General features: G+C 41.2%; 1 long non-coding RNA gene across 2 annotated transcripts in view; it reads right to left on the bottom strand.

Moving 5' to 3' along the window:
- Positions 1-6291: 6291 nt before the first annotated feature.
- Positions 6292-23289, bottom strand: part of LOC123613561 (uncharacterized) — a 52928-nt gene continuing 35930 nt past the window's right edge. For both annotated transcript variants that reach the window (XR_012502194.1, XR_006720928.2), the window contains 2 exons: positions 20732-20891; positions 6292-6905 (listed from right to left, as the gene is read on the bottom strand). This is a non-coding gene — a long non-coding RNA (uncharacterized LOC123613561). The remainder of the gene's footprint in view (positions 6906-20731; positions 20892-23289) is intronic.

Raw genomic sequence — 23289 nt, 5'->3', positions numbered from 1 at the left:
CTCCAACCAGACAGAGAAAAAAGGTGAAGAGAAGGGGAGGAAATTCTGATGGTGACTTTCATCCCCATTTCAGGAAGCTGGCTGTGGGCCATAGTTGTAGTCTTGACTTTAAACCTGTAAAACCTCAGCGTTCCTAGGGGAGCCAGGAGGGGCGGGCTCTTGGCACACGGAGTTCCTGAGCAGCACAAGTGTCCGCTGTTCCTCCGCCATCTCCCGTTTTATGAGCTGGGCTGCTCTGAAGCCTGGACGGACGCATTTCATGCTGAGTTTAGGGTGAAAGCGATTTGGCAGGTTCCACCCCCAGGGTGCTCCGGAAAAGAGTCCAGGGTTATTGAACACAAGCCGCCCTGGACTCACTCCTAAACCAACAGGAATCAGCTGCTCTTTGACAGTGGGGTCTGCTAACATATGGGAAATTCTTCAAGGGGAACAGAAATAAAGGGAACTGAGAAAGGGTTCAGTACTCCATGCGGATATAATTCCAGCAGAGCTTTCCCCCCAATATCCTCTAGCCCCTGTGAGGACCATTACAAGGGATATCGAAGTAGTTCTCCAAATGAAGTGCTTATGAAAAAAATGTAAAGGCAATAAAGGTAAATGAATTTTTGAGCTAGACAACTTAGTGATCAAAAAGTCCCCATTCTCCTGAGAAGTTGACATGCCAAGGTGGGGAGTGACTTTCAAATTTGCTAGGTTATTAAAGGGCATGGCAGAAAGATGCCCCAGGTAACCAAACTCCACTCTGTCCAGCCCCTTTGTGACCCCAGTCCCTGTTTGCTGTTCAGAAGGCATTGTTAGGTGGTGATTAAGGACACCACCCATCATACAGACCTAAGTTGGAATCTCTGTGTGATACTCATCAGATCTGTCACCTCTTTACAGGTTTCTTCCCAGGAAATAAATGGGAATGACATCACCTGCCTCACAGACATAGTAAATGAGATAAATGCCTCTAAACTCTGTGCCTATGTGTTCACCAAATATTTTACTTTCTTCTGGATATTAAATAAAATTGTTTTCCCAGCCCTTTGCAGCTGAGTGGGGCCATATGATGAGGTCTGGACAACAGAAATTATACAGAAGTGCTATGTCTGTTCCTGGAGTCCACAGGCACCAGTTTGTTCCTGTTGTCTTTCCGTATTGACTGCCCTGAAGGAGGCAGCATCACAAAAGAGCAGGAGCTGGATTCTTGCATCACCATGGGAAGGAAAGTCACCTGGCCAATAACATCTACACTGAATTCTGCAAGTGAGAAGAACACATTTTTGTGTTAAACCGTATTTTAGGGGATTGCTTGTTACAGCGGCTACTGTTACTTACTCTGACTAGTACAGGAAAGACTCGTTAAATGATAGCTATGACAAATGGCATATTTTGCTTTATTTAGAATCTATACAAGCTACAGATTCTTAGAATCAGAATTCCTTTTCATAATCCTAAACTTGGATGACCAACTCTGCTGAGGGATTCACCATCGGATTCTGAAGCCCTGGGCTTGTGAATCACTGAAGAATTCAACTGAGCTCTGTATAACCTAGCTATATGGATCATTTTAATTTGTCAAAAGTCAGCAGTTGAGGGGAGCTCTCATTTTCCCATTTGTTAAGTGGTTGGTAAGTTCCAGGGGTTGTTCTAGGTGCTGTCACATATGTTGTCCCACACTGGCCTCACCCAGCCCTCTAAGACCGTGAGATAACTCTTATTCCAGCCACGCCCACTCCCAAGTCAGCTGTCCTACACATACCATCGTTCTGCCAGGAATACTCTTGCTCCAGACATCTGCATGGTTCACACCTTAGATTTGTCCAAGTCCCTGGCCACTCTGTCTAAAACAGTGTCCCTCTGTCACCCACATCACCAACCTCCATTCTTCTCTACCTCAAAAGCCCATATTGTGCTGCTCATTCTCAGCACTGTTCACCCCTGGTGGACCAGAGCCCAGTCCCTGGTGGAAAGGGTGCTTCTTATCTGAAGCCACATTGGATTCTCATGGTCCCTCAAAGATATCATCTCAAGCATAGGAAAGAAAAAATTTGAAGGTTTTATAAAGAACATAGTATGTTGAAGGTTATGTAAGCAACATAACCAATAGTATGAATCACCATTTTTTTTAACAAAATGAAAAAAAAAAGGTGTGCCTTTAGAAAAGTATGAAAGAATATACTCATTTTTAGGCCGTCCTTTAGAGATCTTACCTTTTCTTTCAATATCTACATGTGAAAAGGTTATGATGACCCTTGATAAAATCAAGAACTGATAAGTATGTAATTAATGGATCCTGGCTCAGACATTGAAAACCAGTGTCCCTCCTGAATAAGGACACAAAAACCTGGTGATAATTCTTCTGGAGAAGTTACCAGTATTTGCAGTTTATTGAGAATAATGAATAAGGATTTTTTGTACGTGCTTATTAAGAAAAGCTGACTTGGTCCCCATGGAAGTCATCCTTTTGGAGCAGGCCTGGTGAATGATGAAGTGGGTTTTGTGTAAAATGTAAATTCACATTTTGTGGAAACTGGAAGTTCATTCATCTAAATCATTTCTGTTATAGTCTATGACGGCTTCTGAAAATTGCCAGGGTGGGTTTTTTATTTGATCTTTCAACATTATTGGAGGTCATATAAACAGGATTATATGAAGTCTTTCACTGTCAATTAGCATAATTCTAAGTCAACATTCTGTCAACGATGTGCAGATTTTACAGCATAAGGAGGAAGAGAGAAGAGCTCATTTTTCCTTCAAATGGAATTCCCTGCTTTTAGTTAATGCTTAATTAAAAAGAGAGAGAGGGAGGGAGGGAGTAAGGAAGGAGAGACAGAGGAAGCGGGGAAGAAGGGAAGGAGGGGAAAAAACTACTAAGTTTATTTTAAGATGTTTTGGGAAATTAATTCCATTCCTTATGTTCATCTTAAGGAAAAAAAACAGAGCTATCGAAAGGTTAAAAAAATCCATTTTCTATGAAAACTGGATGTCTAAATGGTATTCCAATTTTATAGTATAAAACGTGACTCTTTTGAACCTAACATGTAGGAACCTTATTTTTAGCTAATACATCTAGCACAGGGCACTCTTTTTTTTTTTTTTTCATGAAAATGAAGAAACAGACCAAATTTCATTTATTTGTGAATATCAGCCCCATCATGAAATGTAATTTGCCTGACTTACACATGCCTTCAAGGATTATGGGGCACTTCTGGGCCAATACGCTCCACTAGCCTCCACAAACATAGGAAGAACTGCTTCGGTTGAAAATCCTTTATAAATTCTGGATTAAGTTTTCACCTTCTCCTTTATAGCTCTGCAGGGAACCTCCCAGGGATGGATGAGAAAAATCTTAGTGTCAAGTAAATGATCTCCCATATCTCTACAGTATCCTTGTTAAAAGAAAATGATATACTTCAAGCTAATAAAGTTGGAAAGAGTCAATCAATGAAATAAAATAATCCAGTGAATAGATGCTTTTCTGATCTAGCAATCCACGACCTACAGGGAATGGCTGATTTCAGGTGTTCAGTTCCAGAATACATCCAACCCCTAGAGTTAGACCTGGAATCCCAGTCTGTCTCTTACTCTCTGTGTGACCTGTACGTCCTCATCCACAAATCAAGGGAAATTATCTTCTCTGCCTCAAAGCTGCGATGAGCACTACATCACATAACGCATGACAATGACTGATCAGGGTCTGCCATGCTGCCCCTGGTATCATCATCCACTTCATCCACCACAGTAGCTTCCAAATTAACCCTATGGCCAATCTTGCTGCCTTTAAAACCATTCTCAAAATTGCAGCCAGAGTGAAGTTTTCTAAAATATGAACTTAATCGCAACTTTCTATGCATAAAATAATCCTTCTCCATTGTCTGTAGAAGAGTGTCCAGAGTCCCTAAAGTGGCAGATCAGGCTTTCAAAACCAAGCCCTTGCTTTCTCTTCTACTATCTTCCCCCATCCTTCTTCTCTCTTCCTTTATTTCCTGACCCTGTGCTGAACTTCCAGCCACACAGAACCATGTGATAATCATGAAAAATTCATTCCAGTTACTGGCACTCTTCTGTCTGTACCTCCCCCTGCCTAGAACAGTCTTTCCATTCCTATCTTCAAAAGGTGGGAGCAAACTTTTCTTTTTTCTTAAAGCAGAAAACCCGTCTCACCAATGTACATTGGAAGGGAAAGGTGATCTACTCCAGTGATGTTCAAAGAGGAGCAGGTGCCAATTTGCTTCCCAAAGAGAGGATCCATTGTGAACTCAGGCCTGCTATTCTGCACACTCCGGCTGTTGCCTCTTGCTGGCACTGTTCATGTAGTCATAATCTACGCATTCCCAAAGTCATCCTGGCCAGTTCATGACACATCTTAAAGAGCATCTGCAGCACAGATTGAACCAACACTTAAAAAACACTGGGAAATGATAAACATATGATTCCGTTTAAGTAATTACATGGTTGCAATGAAACTTGAAGATAATTTCTCCTCGTCCCCTGCTAAACTATACGTGTACACAGGTAATGAGCCAGCTACTTCTCAGTTAGCTTTGGGAAGCAGGTAAGAGAACAGGACAGTGAGCTGAAATGTACTGACAGTGTCTGTTTGGGGTTACCGTGCATTTGGGGATGCTACAGAGGGCCTTTATGGGATCCATGAATACCCACTCCTGCCAGGGCTCAGCCACCCCTTCTTAGGGTCCTTGAGAGAGAGAAACGCACAAGAGAAAACAGAAAATAAAAAGCCCAGAGCTCTATTAGGTGGACTTTCACCCGAGACTCCAATTATAAGTTCTTTGGCTACTCAGGCTGGTGACATGGTCTGGATCACACAGTACACAACAGCCTAGGGGGTTTTATCTACCCTTCAAGTCCAGGCACAAGTCCACGTTTCTCTGGGTGGCCCCATATAAAAAAGGACTTCAGAGATTAACATCTAGAGCATATATTTGAGAACAGTAGAGACAGAGTAACTTGTGGGGCCGCTCCTATGGAGATGCGTTGCCTCACTTAGATCGCTGCTTTAGTCTTTAACGGAGGTAAGACAAAGAAAGAGGATCATGGCTGTTTAGGGGATCTTATAACAGTGATCCTGCCCACTCTGGATAGTGCCCCAGAATATCACTTTCCCATCCAACTTACTTTTACAAATAACCTTCTGCATCAACACTCTGGTCCTGAAGCCACAGAGTAAGCTGGTTCCAGACTCTAAACTTAGTTTCTTTGTCTTTCAAGTGATGCATTAGGCAAGATGCATCTGTGGTTCTTTCTAGCTCTGGTGTTATATTATGTGACCATAAATAAACATTACCTTCTATAAAGCAAGAGCATTCCTGAACCGCAGTCCTTCTCCCAACAGGGAAATGAGTTCCTTTTGGATATAAATTTTACTTTCATGGTCTACACACCTCTATCCCTGGGCAACTCTTTTATATGAGGCTGAATGAAGAGACAGACTCAGCAAACATCAATCCTCACTCCTAGAACAGAAGCCCCAAATACTTTAATTTAGAAAACTCAAAGCATAAAAAATTAGGAAATTTACTCAACCTGCTCTCTAGAGAATTCTAATGAGCATCAACAGAGTCCACAACAATGGACAAGAATTTCCCGTATGAACAGAATGGGATAGTCAGCATTTTTTTTCACTTCTCAATCATATTTTTGAAGTATAAAGAATTTTTAACATGCTTTAAACTCTGAATTTTCAATAAAGTGCAAATGTGGCATTATGACACATAAGATCCATAAAGTCCAAAATATTCGGAAAAAGCTGCCAAAACCTGAGGTTGGTGGAAGATCCGTGGGAGTGGCAGATGAGAAGAAGCACAGTGAGTGGCAGGAGGGTCCGACACTGAAATCCCAGGACGCGTCAGCAAAGGTGCACTTCCTAAATGTGAGGTTTGTGGTCTAACGTGCAGACGCCATCACCCCTCTTTGCACCATGTAAGAGGGCCATGTGAGAGCGTTTGGCGAGGAGGCAGGGAAAGCTCCACTGACAAAGGATCATCCAGATCATCAGTGTTTGAAGGATCAGGGTAACCAAGGACAAGGAGGGAGCCTCTAGGGTGGGAAGAGCCTTCTGAGGCTCTTCTCACACCTGCTGGAATCCCCTGAGAACAGGTGGTCTGAGAAGAGCCCATTTCATTAAGACATGGATAATAAAACAGGAACAAGGCGTCATTCAAGACACTGTTGAAAAATAAGGACAAGAGGAGCAAAATGTACCATGAGATAAAGATTTCTCATCAGAAGACTCTGAACAAACATGCCCTCAGTCTAAACAGATTAATAAGGTCATTGCTGTTATTGAAGGAGGCCTCAAGCAGAAATGTAGAAGGCAGGAGAGACTGGACAAGACCCCGGGAAGAGGTTAAAGAGGAGCAGGCATTGCCAAGAGTGATGTGGGATAAAAGAAAGGGAAGCAGAAAAGAAGTGAAGGAAAGAAAGAACGTGATAAAGATAGGAAGGAAGGAAGGATACAGAAATTTTGATAAGAGTCCTGAGATTTGAGGGGAGACTTTTAAATATTATGCCTTTTTTGTTATTTGGTGGGGGGTAATTAAGTTTGTTTATTTAATTTTGGATGGAGGTACTGAGGATTGAACCTAGGACTTCGTGCATGCGAAGCATGGGCTCTACCACTGAGCTATACCCTCCCCTTCTCCAAGGGGAGACTTTACAGTATATTATTCAATTTCTGGATAATATGAATTATTATGTGTAAATTTTTTAAAGCAGAAAAAAAGAACAAGATAGAAATATAGCGGGAGGACAGGAAGGAAAAGGAACAGGCTTACCTCAGCCATTAACGCAGTCAGCAGTGTTCAGCACTGAGTGTCATTGCACGTCAGGCGCTGGTCTAGTACTGAGTGCTCAGCAATAAGGAAAGCAGACAGAAGTTTCCGCCCTCGTGAACTTTCATTCTAAAGAGGGGAAATGGACAACAGACAAACAGAAGCATATATTATATCAGAAGGTAACAGATGGAGAAAAAGAAAACACAGGAAGGGAGATAGAGCATGCGCAGGGAAAGAGGCGCTTCTGCCTTAGACAAGGAGTCAGGGAAGACGTCATAGCTAAGGGGACACCGGGCAGGGTCCTAGGAATGAGGGAAGGAGGCTTGCAAATGTCCTAGGCAGAAAGAAGGGGGAGCGTTAGAAGCCCTGAGGCAGAAATGTCTTGGCTTTTTAGAAACTGGAAGCCGGAATAGCCACTTGCAGGAAGACACAGGTGAGCAGGAGGAAGCGCAGACCGAGAGGGAAAGAGGGCACGCGTGTACGTGGCTTGGAGTATCATTTTAAGGACTTTATCTTTTTCTCTGAGAAAGAGGAGAAAATGTTGAAGAGTTTTGAACAGAGAAGTGATGCTAAGACCTGACTTCTATTTTAGTTTAAACCACCACTCTGGGTGCTGTGCTAAGTTAGCTACTACTTAGAGCGAATGCCAAAAGAGCTAAACACTCCTTTCATTCAGATAATCACGAACGGGGGGAGGGTGTGGCTCAAGCGGTAGGGCGCATGCTTAACATGCATGAGGTCCTGGGTTCGATCCCCAGTGCCTCCTCTAAAAATAAATAAATAAAATAAATTACCTTCCTTCCAGGGGGAAAAAAAAAAAAGAACTTCTAGTAAAAAAAAAAAAAAAAAAAAAAAACCAAAACAGGAGTTAGAGAATCGGCCCCTCCAAATACAGTCACCTCTACTCCCTCCTCACCCCTGCCTTGTCAATGTAAAGAGGAGTCTGGGATACAAGGCGGGCAGATCTTGAAATCATTGTACAAGCTACAGGAAGGGGTAGTTTTAAGAAGGGGTTTTCATTCTCTGATTTGTTACCTGCCTAACTGCGGATCTCTGGAATCGCCTCTCTAGTACAAAAAAAGAAGAGCAGAGGACTGGGAAGAGGTGGCACCGTGGGGACCAGCCTGAAGGACAGACACATGAGACCACTTTCCTTCAAACTCAATTTTGAAATCGAGGTGTGGAAGTTGAAGCCCAAGAATGCCTTCACTCTCGGGAGCTAACAATAGAAGATAAAAGAGACTGGGGAGGTGTGGTGGTGCTGGGGTCGCCCCAGGAGCTTCTAAGGCGTGAAGGTATGTGTGAGAGGCGGTGGACAGAAGGAAGAGAAGATTTCAGAGGCATTTTTTTGACACCAGCTGTAGGTCTGCCAGGGCATGGTACCAAGTCTTTTTACAAAAGTGACAATGAGCTAGAACAAAAGTTTTGAAAACACGAAGAAAAGACTTCAACTGCATCTAATAAAAAGACATTTGTGACATAATGGCCTTTGCAGCAACATAGATGGACCTAGAGATGCTCACGCTAAGTGAAGTAAGTCAGACAGAGAAAGATGAATATCATCTGATATCACTTATACGTGGAATCTAAAAAAAATGAAACCAATGAACTTATTTACAAAACAGGTCTAGACTCACAGACATCGAAAATAAACTGATGATTACCAGAGGGGATGGGGGAGAGATTATTTAGGAGTTTGGCATTTGCAGATACAAACTACTGTATATAAAATAGATAAACAACAGGTCCTAGAATTTAGCACAGGGAACTACATTCAATATCTTGTAATAACCTATCATGGAAAGGAATCTGAAAAAATTACACGCATATGAATATATATATGTTTACATATAACTGAATCACTTTGCTGTACACCTGAAACTAACAGAACATTGTAAATCAACTACGCTTCATTTTTTTTTTTAAAAAGAAGAAATTTGTGTTTTCTGTCTCCAGCTATGGCACGAACTCTCAGAACCAGAGAAAAGCACTTTTCATCTCTATACCAACATGCAGGCTGTTTGCATAATGCTGTGATTACAACGATTTTGCATTGTGCATAAACTTTAAAAAAAAAAAAACAGTACATGTAATATGTAAAAAGAGTCCCAAGAATGAGGAGGTAAAAAAACGGCTGAAATTTGGAAATCTGCGATTTAATTCAATGCACTGACTTGACACACCACGAAAGGGACGGAAGGAATGTGACTTTCATGAGGTCACACGGCCAGGTAGTAGTAACTTAGCAGTGTAGAGCACAGAACTCCATTCTCTCGTTTTATTCGAGGGTCTTACAAAGCTGATCAGAGAAGCAGACAGCACACTAATCGTGTGGCATGCGGCTGTGGGCATATTTATGCTCACAGCAGCTTGTACCATCTCCAAAAACAAATGGTCGCACACAGAGAACACACAGAGCCATGAACCAAAGCTCTGGTGCACTTACACTATGGTGTTATGATGATAATTTATAATGCTATTGCAATTATAGTAGAATTATGGCACGCCCAGCACCTAACAGAGCTGTGTGCATACTCTCGAGAAAGACAAATGTGCTGGCAGGTCTAGCTGCAGAAATGAGATGAAATGGCTCCCGTCCCCAATCCTGCCATTGATTTTTGTAGCCCTGCCATTAACAGGATACTTCACATACCATCCCTCCATCATTTCTCGGAGGTAAAGACACAGTTGCAGAGTGTAAATAATTAGACCCTCAAAATCCAAGGTGACAAATCTTACATGCCTCCAAATGCCACAAATCAGGACACATAAATCAGAGCCTCTTTCCAGGATGTGCACATGAGGAAAAGACGTGTTTACCGAATGATACTGCTTTTCATTTCTCTCTCTTTCTCTTTCCTCCTTTTGCCTCCTTATATGTATACCCTTGACTTTGGATGTGAATCAGTTTTACAGGGTGACTACATAAATCGGGACATTTTTGTAAAGGAGGGAATGAGGGGGTCTTACAAGAGGACAGTGAGGCCAAATAGGGACAGTCCCTGGCAAACAAGGACATGTGTTCATCCTAGTTTGAGGTCATAATGCCTTATAACAGTAAGGTTGGTCTATGCTTTTTGGTGTCTCATAAAATGTTTTAATGTGGGCTGCTAAATATTGCCAAAAAGATAATGCAGTAAAGGGCAATAAACAATACTTACCGTGGCTGCCTTTTATTGAGTGCCTACTTTGTGGTCCTAAACGTTTAGAGTAATGATTAAGAACATTAATTAGATTGATTATAACATGCTGGTAGATTGATCAACCACTCTGTGCCTTTGATACGTAGAAAGCACTGGTGCCAACTAGCACTCGAAGAGGTGAGCCTTCACAACTGTACACAGAGCTCTTTATAGACACGTAATACTGTCTGATCCTTTCAGGGGCCTGATGAAGCAGGTGTCATTCACCTCATTTTTCAGATGAGAACACTGACAGTCAGCAAAGGTAAGCTGCTTTCCTGAGGTCACGAAACTATTAGAATTTGGAAAGTTTGTATTCAAACTCAAGGCTGCCTTCACTCTTAACTATTTCACCGTCTCACATTGTAAGTCCTAAATTAGTGTTAGCGGAACGGAAGTTGAAACACTTGGTTTAACCTTGGATTACATACTTATTCATTTACTCACTTACCCATTCAACCCTCCTTAGGCATTTTATGTTTGTGTTTATTTATTTGTGTGCTATTTACTTATACAAACTCATCGCATCCCAGAAAGATTTACAGTTTACAAAAACACGTGCATTTAAGAAACATACATATGCTAAGAAATCAGGAAGAAAGGAATTAAGAGTAGAGAAAAACTAAGATGAAGCCAAGGATGAAGTTAATATTCAAAACGTGAACGAGCTTTTATTGAGCTGACATCATGTAGGAACTGGAAATTCAGAAGTAAAATGACAAGGTCTCTTCTCTTCAAAAACTCAAATTCTAATGGAGGGAACGGAATAAGTGTACAAACCATTACAGGCACGAGGGAAAATTGGGGAAAACGTACAAGACCCAGTGGGGGCACATCAGGGGGACACGCACCCCATCCTATCTGCATAACACTCATGCAACCTGACAGTTCCTTAGTTTATTTGCTTGCCGTCTGTCTTCCTGCTCTCTTGTTTACGCTTTATCTCCCCTGCCTGCCGCAGTAGAAGGTGCTTCATGAATGCGTGAACCAGTGAGGATAAAAACAATCTTCTGTTGTGCACAGCTTGTGAGTTGTGAACTGCAGAACGACCTCCACTCTAGCTGCCTCCCCTAGACCTTGGAGGAGAACAGCCCAGGTAATCACATGATACGAACACTGAAACTAGGCAAAGATTCAAAACTAGTTCATGGAGAATGGGTCTGGGAGTACATATCGACCCGCAAGCAAAAAAAAAAAAAAAAAAAAAAAAAAAAGAGAACGCTATTACTAAGGGAAGAGTGGTACTTCTAGAAAAGCTAGCATGTCAACGATGAGTGATTTGTCCAACTTGACATGCCCAGTAAGAGGCCAGTGAGGTGTTTAAATCCAACACTTTCTGGCTCCAGGTCTGTCTCCTTTCTACTACACCTCCTTGGAGAAATGAAATTGGGCAGGGGATCTGAGAAAATACCTAGATAAAGAGAAAAAGGGGGGGCTAAGGGGTTTAGGGTACAAAGGAAGGACAAAGGAAGGTGGAAAGTCAGAATAGAACGCTTATCGATTCACTTAAAAAAAAAAAAAAGACAGATTTCAGCAGCAGAGAAAAATTGCCATGCATTAATCAATGCATTATTAAAATACACTGAGACAGACCGATGGCCTCAGCCTTTTGAAAATTTACTAGTTTAGCTTCTTTTTAAAATTTTCTTCACATTTCCTTATGGAGAAATCTCGCTGCATGCTTTGGAAATTGGTTTGAGAATCAGGAAAGAACTCTTGGCCAAATTCCAGAAATTCTGTAGTCTAAAACTAGCCTTTTCAGTCATAACAGAAAGCTGAGGCAGTAACTTCCTTTCCTTTGGGCTTCGGGTTTTGTTTGTGACAAGTGAGGAATTTGGAATCAGTTATCCCCAAGGACCTTTCTAGAGCTGCCTGTATTTCCAGGGCTCTGGACAATAAATAATGGAAGACCTGGTTCAGACAAGTGGTTCTTTGTCAGTGTGTATAAGATGGTAATGTCACTGTTTTAATTATTACTGCTCATTGTTACCCCATGACCTATAGATCTCATTTCAGGCAACATTCTTACACCAAGGCACATCTCATAGCATCTTAGAATGCCAGAGCAATAAAAGATGTTAGGGATTGTCTAGTCCAAAGATGGAAAACGGCCATTAATTTTTAACTACCCAGAGTTTTTGTTTACGTTTTCATTTATTTACCAGCCATTTACCAAACCCACAGATTTTTTTTTCACATCACCATACAGATTTCTGGCATCTGTTACAAAAAGTAGCCTATCTTCCAAGTAAATTACACCAAGTAAGCTTCAGATGGAGCTGAGAGCAGGGTGCCTCTTTTACAAAGTACACACACACTGCAGCTTCTCATCTTCCCACCCTACATCCTTCCTGGACTCCCCATCTCCCGACATCAGGTAGCTTCGAGGGTCAGGTTCATTGCACGCACTTGAGCTGGCAACTTGGCCTCCGTCCCCTCTCCCCGCCGATTCACGTTTGACCTCCCATATTACAGATGAAGAAGCTGAGGCCCCCAGTCCGCTCCTCCTTTCACTTTGTTCTTCCTTATTTACTACCTTGCTTCTTGTTAGTCTTCTGGGCCCAAATCTATCTTCTCAACCACGTAAGAGGGACCATATCTTGTATTTGTAATTTAATTTAATTTAATATTTTCAATTCATTGAATTTTACATTATTTTATTCTTAATCAACCACAGAGTTTATTATAGAGTGGTTTGAAAGAAAATATTGACAGACTTTCTGACCCTCCTTATGTCTTAGCCTGTCTTCTAGGAAAAGGCTTTTAATCTCTCTTGAAAACAGACTACTAGATCCAGGTAAAAATAGTATTATTACAACTGATTTTTTTAGATTATTGCAAATGGTAATTACTAGAGAGCTTACATATTCAAGACCCCAACTGATCTGCAAAGACTTGTAAGGGAGGGCTGGCAAATGATAATTCTGCCTCAAAACAAACTCATATAATGGAGTCCTCCAACTCCAAGGCTGTACGTAAACTTTTTGCATTGTCTCCCAACTTATCCGAGCAGGAAATAATTGGGAGAGACACAAAAGAGATGAGCCAAAAATAAGACGCAGAGTTGGGCTCTGAACATCAGCTACATAATTGATAATTGATGGAGAGTAGGAGGTCTGAGAATCCTGGAGGAGTGGTTGGAGGATCATGGTGGTAGGCGTGTTGGAAGCTCAGGCCAGCAACCACTTACCAAACAGCATGAACATGTTTCCATATTTGAGCAACCAGTAAGGCTGCAGCATAGCGTCCAGGCCTGGCTATAAAGGACAACTATCTTAAGTAAATATTAGGCTCATTGTGTTCGGTAAGACTTCCCAAAGAAAATGGCTCAAAATCCCTTTTGTGTTTTTCTGTTTGTTTGGTTTTTCTTTCCTTTTCTTTTATTTTCTCATTCTTTCTTTCTCTCTTTCTCTGTTTTCTTTCTCTCTTTCTCTGTTTTCTTTCTCTCTTTCTCTGTTTTCTTTCTTTCTTTCTTTCTTTCTTTCTTTTCTTTCTTTCTTTCTTTCTTTCTTTCTTTCTTTCTTTCTTTCTTTCTTTCTTTCTTTCTTTCTTTCTTTCTTTCTTTCTTTCTTTCTTTCTTTCTTTCTTTCTTTCTTTCTTTCTTTCTTTCTTTCTTTCTTTCTTTCTCTCTTTCATGCAAGGCATCATTTGGGTTGGCAGGACATGGGCTTCCCACAGGAATCAATACAGAAACCTAAAGGAGCAAATGGATGAGTTTCAAGTCCTGCAAAGGATCCTGGGTAGGAAGGTCACATAATCTGGTTTGCCCTGCATGGTCCTTTCAGTCTCAAGCACATCACAGTTTGCATGCTAAGTGTTGTAGTTGTACTAACTCTGAGTATTGTTTGGCCAGCAGGACAACGTGTGAAAGTAACCAAGAATAAGAGGTGAGGAAAGATTGTGGATGCTTGGCTGACAGGATTGTGACTTGGCATGATTAGATGGGTGTGAACAAGATAGATGAGAGTAGAAATGTCCCAAAGAGAGAGCGTCTAGGATGAAAGCTGTTAGACTCATTGTTTTGTGAAATTTTCAAACAAGACGGTTTCGGCAGAAGTTGAAAGCCAGTGACAGACATTGCCAACAACAACAACGGTAGCTACCATTTAACCAGTGCCCACGGAGTTCCTGGAACTTTGCTAAGGGGCTAGATTACAATCGAATTTCATCCTTACAACAGCTGTCTGAGGTAAACAAAGTAGCCCCAAGTGAAAAATGAAAAACCCTGGGGCTCAGAGAGTCTTAATGACCGAACAAGGACCAAAGTGGTAAAATCATGGGCTTTGCAATCAGCCTGCCTGGATGTGAATCGTGAACCTGCCACACGCTTGCTGTAAACGTCCTTTTTAAGGAGAGATTTTCTAAAACTAAGATGAGGGCACCAAAAGCCTTTGGAGCTAGGAGTAAGAAGGAAAGCAGTGTCCATTTACTCCCAAGCCAATAAAACTTTCCAAGAATCAACGAATATTGAGTTCCAAAGATGTGCGCAGGAGGTGGAAGACCCTACAGAGAATACCAAGGAAAGGATAATACATGGTTTTCCACCCAGGAAAACATGATCTTTGGTTGGAGGGGAGGAACTGATGTCACAGGCACCCTGGCAGAGGAAGAAGCACACCTGTCTTGGATTGGATGCTCTGAGATCGATTCCTGGCTTTGCTCGTTACCAGTCACATGGCAGGGGCAGGTTGCTTAGCATGCAAGGAAGGCTGATTTCCAAGAGTGCTTATAGTCTGTCCATGGACGCAGCATCTCTCAGCCTTGGTCTCTCATCTCCCTCCTTTTGTGCGCTATCCCTCTCACTCTCTTTTTTAATTGAGAGACTTCATTTTCTTCTTCCCGTTAGCTGTTTTATAGGCCATTGCTCTGTAGGGATGGAGGCTGTTTCTGCTATTCTGTTTCCTTTTCATTCAACCATGTAATACTTTTTCCATCTCTGGCTAGCTCACTCTGGAAGGGGGGCAGCAAATTGCATATCTCTGGGTACTTGGTGGAAGTCACTTGTCTAGATTTAAATCTCTAATTACGTTTTAAATACTTAGTATTAACCAGGTCCATAAATATGTCTCAGATAATGACGATCCTTTCTGTATGAGCAATGACATCCAATAAGCTATGGAATTTATGGATTGCCCGAAATACTCTACAGTGTTAAAGACAGAAGCAATTGGTTGGATGTGCATATCTGAGCCTGTATCATATACATATGTGTGTTTTAACAGAGTCCTCCTGAGAGGAAATATTTCATTGTCTTCTTAGAAAGAGTTACACCAGATGATGCCAAGTATCACTTCTCATAGTTTTTGTCTTCATAATTGAATAAAAGAATGAGATTTGTTGATTACCGGTATTAAAATTCACCCGCATTATGAAAAACTATATGGAACCAAACTGGATAACCTAGAGGAGATGGACAAGTTTCTGGAAACATACTGTCCACCAAAACTGAATCAAGAAGAATCTGAACACTTCAACAATCCGATCACTAGAAAGGAAATAGAAATAGCAATTAAAAACCTCCCTACAAATAAAAGTCCAGGACCGGACGGCTTCACTGGGGAATTCTACCAAACATACAAAGAAGAACTCATACCAGTCCTTCTCAAACTCTTCCAGACGATTGAAAAGGAGGGAATACTCCCAAACTCATTCTATGAAGCCACCATCACCCTGATACCAAAACCAGGCAAAGACACTACAAAAAAAGAGAATTATAGGCCAATATCACTGATGAACATAGACGCCAAAATCCTCACCAAAATTTTAGCAAATAGAATCCAACAACACATAAAAAAGATTATACATCATGACCAAGTGGGGTTCATCCCAGGGACACAAGGCTGGTTCAACATACGCAAATCAATCAGTATAATACAGCACATCAACAAGAGAAAGGACAAAAACCACATGATCATCTCAATCGATGCAGAAAAAGCATTTGATAAAATTCAACACCCATTTATGATAAAAACTCTCGCCAAAGTGGGTATAGGGGGAACATATCTCAACATAATAAAAGCTATATATGACAAACCTACAGCCAGCATAGTACTCAACGGTGAAAAACCCAAAAGCTTCCCACTAGACAAGACAAGGATGCCCACTATCACCACTCCTATTCAGCATAGTCCTGGAAGTCCTAGCCACAGCAGTCAGGCAAGAGAAAGAAATAAAAGGGATCCAAATTGGAAAAGAAGAGGTAAAAGTGTCATTATATGCTGATGACATGTTACTATATATAGAAAACCCTAAAAGGTACACACAGAAGCTACTAGAGCTGATTGAAGAATTCAGCAAGGTAGCAGGTTACAAAATTAACGTTCAAAAATCAGTTGCATTTCTTTACACTAACGATAAATCAACAGAAGAAGAAAGTAAAGAAACAATCCCCTTTAAAATAGCACCCAAAGTAATAAAATATCTGGGAATAAATCTAACCAAGGAGGTGAAAGAATTATACACAGAAAACTATAAACCATTGATGAAGGAAATTAAAGAAGACTTTAAAACATGGAAAGATATTCCATGCTCTTGGATTGGAAGAATCAATATTGTTAAAATGGTCACACTGCCCAAGGCAATCTACAGATTTAATGCAATCCCTATCCATTACCCAGGACATATTTCACAGAACTAGAAAAAATCATAATAAAATTCATATGGAACCATCAAAGACCTAGAATTGCCAAAGCATTACTGAAGAGAAAGAAAGAGGCTGGAGGAATAACTCTCCCAGACTTCAGACAATACTATAGAGCTACAGTCATCAAGACAGCATGGTATTGGTACCAAAACAGACATATAGACCAATGGAACAGAATAGAGAGCCCAGAAATGAACCCACAAACTTTTGGTCAACTCATCTTTGACAAAGGAGGCAAGAATATACATTGGAATAAAGACAGTCTCTTCAGCAAATGGTGTTGGGAAAACTGGACAGCAGCATGTAAAACAATGAAGCTAGAACACTCCCTTACACCATATACAAAAATCAACTCAAAATGGATTAAAGACTTAAACATAAGACAAGATACAATAAACCTCCTAGAGGAAAACATAGGTAAAACATTATCTGACATACATTTAAAAAATTTTCTCCTAGAAGAAATAAAAGCAAGAATAAACAAATGGGACCTAATGAAACTTACAAGCTTCTGCACAGCAAAGGAAACCAGAAATAAAACAAGAAGAAAACCTAAGGAATGGGAGAAAATTTTTGCAAGTGAAACCGACAAAGGCTTGATCTCCAGAATATATAAGCAGCTCATACGACTCAATGAGAAAAAAATAAACAACCCAATCCAAAAATGGGCAGAAGACCTAAACAAGCAATTCTCCAAGGAAGACATACAAATGCTCAAAAAGCACATGAAAAAATGCTCAATATCACTAATTATCAGAGAAATGCAAATCAAAACTACAATGAGGTATCACCTCACACCAGTCAGAATGGCCGTCATTCAAAAATCCACAAATGACAAATGCTGGAGAGGCTGTGGAGAAAGGGGAACCCTCCTACACTGTTGGTGGGAATGCAGTTTGGTGCAGCCACTATGGAAAACAGTGTGGAGATTCCTCAAAAGACTAGGAATAGACTTACCATATGACCCAGGAATCCCACTCCTGGGCTTGTATCCAGAAGGAAATCTACTTCAGGATGACACCTGCACCCCAATGTTCATAGCAGCACTATTTACAATAGCCAAAACATGGAAACAGCCTAAATGTCCATCAACAGGTGACTGGATAAAGAAGAAGTGGTATATTTATACAATGGAATACTACTCAGCCATAAAAACCGACAACATAATGCCATTTGCAGCAACATGGATGCTCCTGGAGAATGTCATTCTAAGTGAAGTAAGCCAGAAAGAGAAAGAAAAATACCATATGAGATCGCTCATATGTGGAATCTAAAAAACAAAAACAAAAACAAACAAACAAACAAAAACAAAGCGTAAATAAAGGACAGAAATAGACTCACAGACAGAGAATACAGACTTGTGGTTACCAGGGGGGTGGAGGGTGGGAAGGGATAGACTGGGATTTCAAAATTGTAGAATAGACCACACTGTATAGCACAGGGAAATATACACAAAATGTTATGATAACTCACAGAGAAAAAAATGTGACAATGAGTGTGTATATGTCCATGAATAACTGAAAAATTGTGCTGAACACTGGAATTTGACACAACATTGTAAAATGATTATAAATCAATAAAAAATGTTAAAAAAAAATTCACCCGCATCTTCACTAAGATGATAAACCAAGGGTCTACTTGTCAAAATCTGCACATTTCTTCTCTGCCAAAGTCCCTTTCACTCTTATGCTTGAGATATCTATGTGAGTAAATGTCAAAAATGTTGGAAAAAAAGGGAAGGAAAAGGTTGTGTTAAAGGAGGAATAGTATCTGTTCAAAAAGGGGGTAAAAGAAGAAGACTGAATATGCCACCCTCCTTGAACTCTATGCAAATCACTGTCCAGAGCTATGTGTTTTTATTAATAATGATTACAAACTTTACTGAACACTCATCTCCTGCCATGGACTGAACTAAATGCTTAGAAAGCATTGTTTCATTTTATTCTCAGTTACACATGGAAGTTAAGCAATTTGCTCAAAACCATGCATCTAATAATTGAAGAGCTTTGTCAGTGACCAGTTGGGTAATTCTGCTTAATTCTGTAGTTCTCTGTTAGAGACTCCATGTGTTCCCAGAAACAAACCACATTCTAAGAGATAAAGGAACAACTTGGTGTAGGCGTCTTAATACCTTTAACTTATTTTTATAGTGGCTTAGATCTTGATAAAGGATGAGGGTGGATATTAATTACTGGACACTCAAATCTCGACAATCTAAACCCCTTGCCATGGTCCGCAATGACCTGCTTAATATGACCCTGGGCACATCTCAAGTCATAGCCTCTTCCTGTGGTAGATTTTTTAAATACTGGGCAGTGCCCCCCATCAAGAGGTAAAGTCATTTTCTTGATCTCTTGACTCTCTGCTGGTCTGTGACCAGTAGAATTTGATGGAAGTGACACTGCATACCTTCTGGAGCAGGGCCTTAAGGTGCATGGCAGCTTTTGCCTTCACTCCATCAAACACTGCTTCCACATCAAGGAGCCCAAACTAGACTGTTAAAGACATGGGCCATCTAAGAACCAGAAGCAGCTGCCACAGTGAGGACATCTTTGGCCATCCAGCTCCCATCCAGCCCCCAGAATGACTATAGGGGCAAGATACGTTTTAAGCCACTAAGTTTTAGGGTGGTCTGTTAGGCAGCAACAGAAAACTGGGCTACTGTCCCTCTTCAGGCTCTGGGCTCCAGCCTCTCTGGTCTTCTCTCAGCTCATGGAACATGCCATTGTCTTTCCCACCTCAGGGACTTTGCATATGTAAGCCATGGAAAATTCTCCCCCTCCGCCTTGTCAAATGGTTGACTCCTTGTCATCATTTTGGCCAGAGCTTAAAAGTCACCACCAGAGAAAATCCTTTACTGATCATCTTTATACAGTAGATTATTTTAGTCTCCATATCTGTCCCGTTTTTTTTTTTTTCTTTCATTGCATGTATAACAACCTGCAATTCATTTGTTATTGCCAGTTTTCCTCCTACCCAACTGTAAGTTCCGTGAGAGTAGGTAGAGACCATGTTGTCTTCTTCTCCACTGCAGCCTAGGAGAATGCCTGGCAAAGGTCTCCTCCGTGTTTCCTTGGATCCCTTTACCATCTCTGTGCACGCCTCTGCCCAGAGTGCCCTCGCTCTTTTTGGAGGGCTGCCCCCATGGCTGATGAAGGCCAGTTGGATTTACCTGCACTGAAGCACGGAGAACTGAAGACTGGGAATTTGGAGAGCCCAGGCCAATGGCCGCAGAGTGGGGTGGTGGGATCAATACGCCAGCTCCCTTATCCCCTGATCGGGACAGCTGGGAAGTGTGATCTACATTGTCTGCAAGACTCACCTATAAGAGTGGGCAAAGTTCCCCTCCACGGGACCTTCCTAACCTGTTTTCTCATTGTGTCCAAGGTGAGTGTATACCCTTGACTGCTTCCATACTTTCCCTGTCTCATTTCCCCAGTCCCCTGGAGGTTTTAATAAAAACACTTCCTAAAATAATTCACTTTCTTACAAATCCTAGTGCCAGAATCTGCTTCTGGGGAAGTCACCCTAAGACAGTGTGTTGGTTAAATCAATTCATTAAAGCAGTTCTGGATCTCCACCCATTTGCTTTTCACATTGACATGGTAAACCAACCTCATAATTGGAATCTAGACATACTTTGCAGCATCACTGGCCTTTGCAGCCACGTCTGTGCAATTATTTCAATGTTTTATTGCAATTTGCCCTAATGTTTTGTAAAGATGAGTGGGAAAGGGAAAAACGGAAATGCTGAGGACTAGCAGTTAAACAACTGAGACAAAGATGGAAACCACTGGGTGTGCTGAAAGCAGGGGATCTTTGGTTATATTGGAAACCCTGGTGGACTGAAGCTGAGCATCTGGACGTTCAATTGTGAAGAGCAAGGAGCAAATTAAAGAACATACAGGAAATTCTGGAGATAGATCATCCGGGGCTGTATTGAAAAATCAGGCTTATTGAAAGACAAGGAGAAATCTTTAAGAAGCATGGAAATTATGAAAATTGGCACCAAAAACCCTTCCAGGGTGCCACAGACTGAGAAGTTCATGGAAGCAGAGAGCAGCTGTCAGGAATGAGCTTGCCTTGGGCTCCCCCCGCCAAGAAGAGAAATAGTCTCATTCTCTCACCTGACAAATGTTTCAGGAAATCCTGTAAAATCCCGTGAAAGTCACCCTCACTGTCTCGTGCTGAATTCCCTCATCAGTCTTGCAAAATCATCACCAGCCAGCCATTCTTTCGCATTTTAGAATAAATATCTTCGTCGTACCAAATGTCATGTGAAGTAAGCTGAAACAGATTTGATTTTTGAGGCAAGCAATTGCATAAGACATGAGTTCTACTATTTGCATTTCAAACCAATCATTTAAAAAAAAACAACGTTTGCAAAATTAAAAACTTTGGTGAACTTTTGGCTTCACGGAGCAAAACTCCTCTGTATCGTGTGAAGTTGGGGTTTTCCCAGTTCTGTTCATTCAGCTTTTACATGTACTTTTTTTAAATTAATGGATTATATATAACAGAAGACTGTCACTAGGTTTGTACCGTCCTGGAAGCTGATCCTCAGTTCACGCAGCTGTCATAATGCTTCCTATGTAGGGCTGTCATGAGGATGAAGTTAGAGAAACTAAATGCATTCAGTTCTCTTCCCCATGTTTCCCATCACAAAACAGTTGGTTTAAATGATTTGCAAACAACTGGACTGTCTTGGCTTGAAGACCAAGTCTGAACTCTTAACGTGACCTACCAGGCCCCATGGGATCTGACCTACATGTGTTTCTCCTGTATCATTAGACTCCTGCCCCTTTCCCTACCCATCACCCTGCTTCTAATGGAGCACGTGGAGCTCCTTGTGCCCAGGAAGTACCATGCTCCTCTCCTCTGCAGGCCCTCCCCCTCCAGAAGGCCCTCCCCTGGCCTTGGGTCAGATGAGATACCTTTCTGGACTCTTGGAGCCCCCACTTTCTCCAGCCTAGGAGAAGTGTCCATCCTGTGTGGTCTCCCAGAACCAGGGCCTCCCTCTAACATAACTTGTCACTTAGTTTTAAAAATATCTTTAATGTCAGTTTCCTTTATTAGATTATAACCTTCTCAAATACGGGTATTATGTTTCCCTTATGTTTACCAGTTACTGTTTTAAGCATTTTCCATATATAACTCATTTTACTATTATAACAACTCTATCAGATAAGCATTCACATGAGCCCTGTTTCAGAGGGGGGAGAAGGAAAAGAAAAAGAGAAATTAAGTGATTCTCCCATGACCAAACATCTAGCAAGCAGTAACGTCGCCTCTGTCACCTCCAGGCTAGAACCCTGTCTCCCACCCCAGGTCCAGGATGTGAGACCAAGAAGTACTCAGTAAAAACTGAATAAACAGACAATTCTGTCCTAGGAAAGAAACCAATACCTGAGCAGGGATATAGATCATTTTAGACCAAAACCCACACTATCATAATTTGTTTAAAAGAAAGCAAAGAACTAGCAAATACAACCTAGAATTTGGAAGAGCCTCTCACCTCCAGTGTCATGAACTGATCCTGGAATAATGGCGCATGGGCTGCCTTGGGGGCCAGGAGACCTGAATTCTAGTGTCTAGAGGCTGACCTGCCCCTTGACAGACCTCAGCCGCCCCCTCCGTTAAATGAGAGCAATGGATGAAGTGGATGCAGAAGCTTTCCCAAGATGAGATGTTTATGTTTTGTGATTCCAACTACTGCAGGGCCTTGTGCTCACTGCCCCTCTGCCTGCCAACGGTCGCCTCTTCACCATCATTTTTGTCTCAAGGTGCAGTCCTGGCTTTGTGACTTCCATGCAATGAGATCTTGGAGATTACTTCTCTACACATTACTTTTACATATCTGTCTCCACCATTGGAAAGAGAACTGACCAATCACTGCTTAATTGTCTCGTGCCTACAGTCTTACACCTAGTAGTCACGGCTGTGGGAGGGAAAGGGAATTGGTTTGCAGATTTCTACCAAGCCATGTACATTATTATTTAAAACAATCCTAGTAGTACTCTACTGCACAAAAGAATGAAATAAAGCCATCTGCAGCAACATGAAGGGTCCTAGAGATGATCATACTAAGTGAAGTGAGTCAGAGAAAGACAAATATCATATGATGTCACTTATATGTGGAGTCTGAAAAAATGAGACAAATAAACTTATTTACAAAACAGAAACAGATTCACACATAGAAAGCAAACTTATGGTTACCAAAGGGGAAAGGGGGGAGGGATAAATTAGAAGTTGGGGATAAGCAGATACAAACGACTACGTACAGAATAGCTAAACAATAAGGTCCTGACGTACAGCACAGGGAACTACATTCAATATCTTTTAATAACCTATAATGAAAAAGAATATGAAAAAGAATGTATATGCATAACTGAATCACTATGCTTTACGCCTGAAATTAACACAACATTGTAAATCAACTATATTTCAATTTAAAAAAACCCTAGTTAATAGACAGTGTGATAGAAGGTCTCAGAGGTAGTACTGTCAGCTCTATTTCCAAACTTTTGGCCAGTGATTGATTGAAACAGCTAACAAAGAGAACGTGAATGCTTGCCGTCACCATCTTGTGTTCAAGTTTGATTTGAATTAACACATGGGACAAGTGCAATGTTTATACAAACTCTGGTTGAAAAATATTGGCAGGATAAAGAGGTCAAGTCCACTT

The sequence above is a fragment of the Camelus bactrianus genome, chromosome 25 (genome assembly GCF_048773025.1).
Source record: "Camelus bactrianus isolate YW-2024 breed Bactrian camel chromosome 25, ASM4877302v1, whole genome shotgun sequence".
NCBI lineage: Eukaryota > Metazoa > Chordata > Mammalia > Artiodactyla > Camelidae > Camelus > Camelus bactrianus.
The sequence above is the reverse complement of the archived record's forward strand: the minus strand, read 5'-3'. Positions and strand labels throughout refer to the sequence as shown.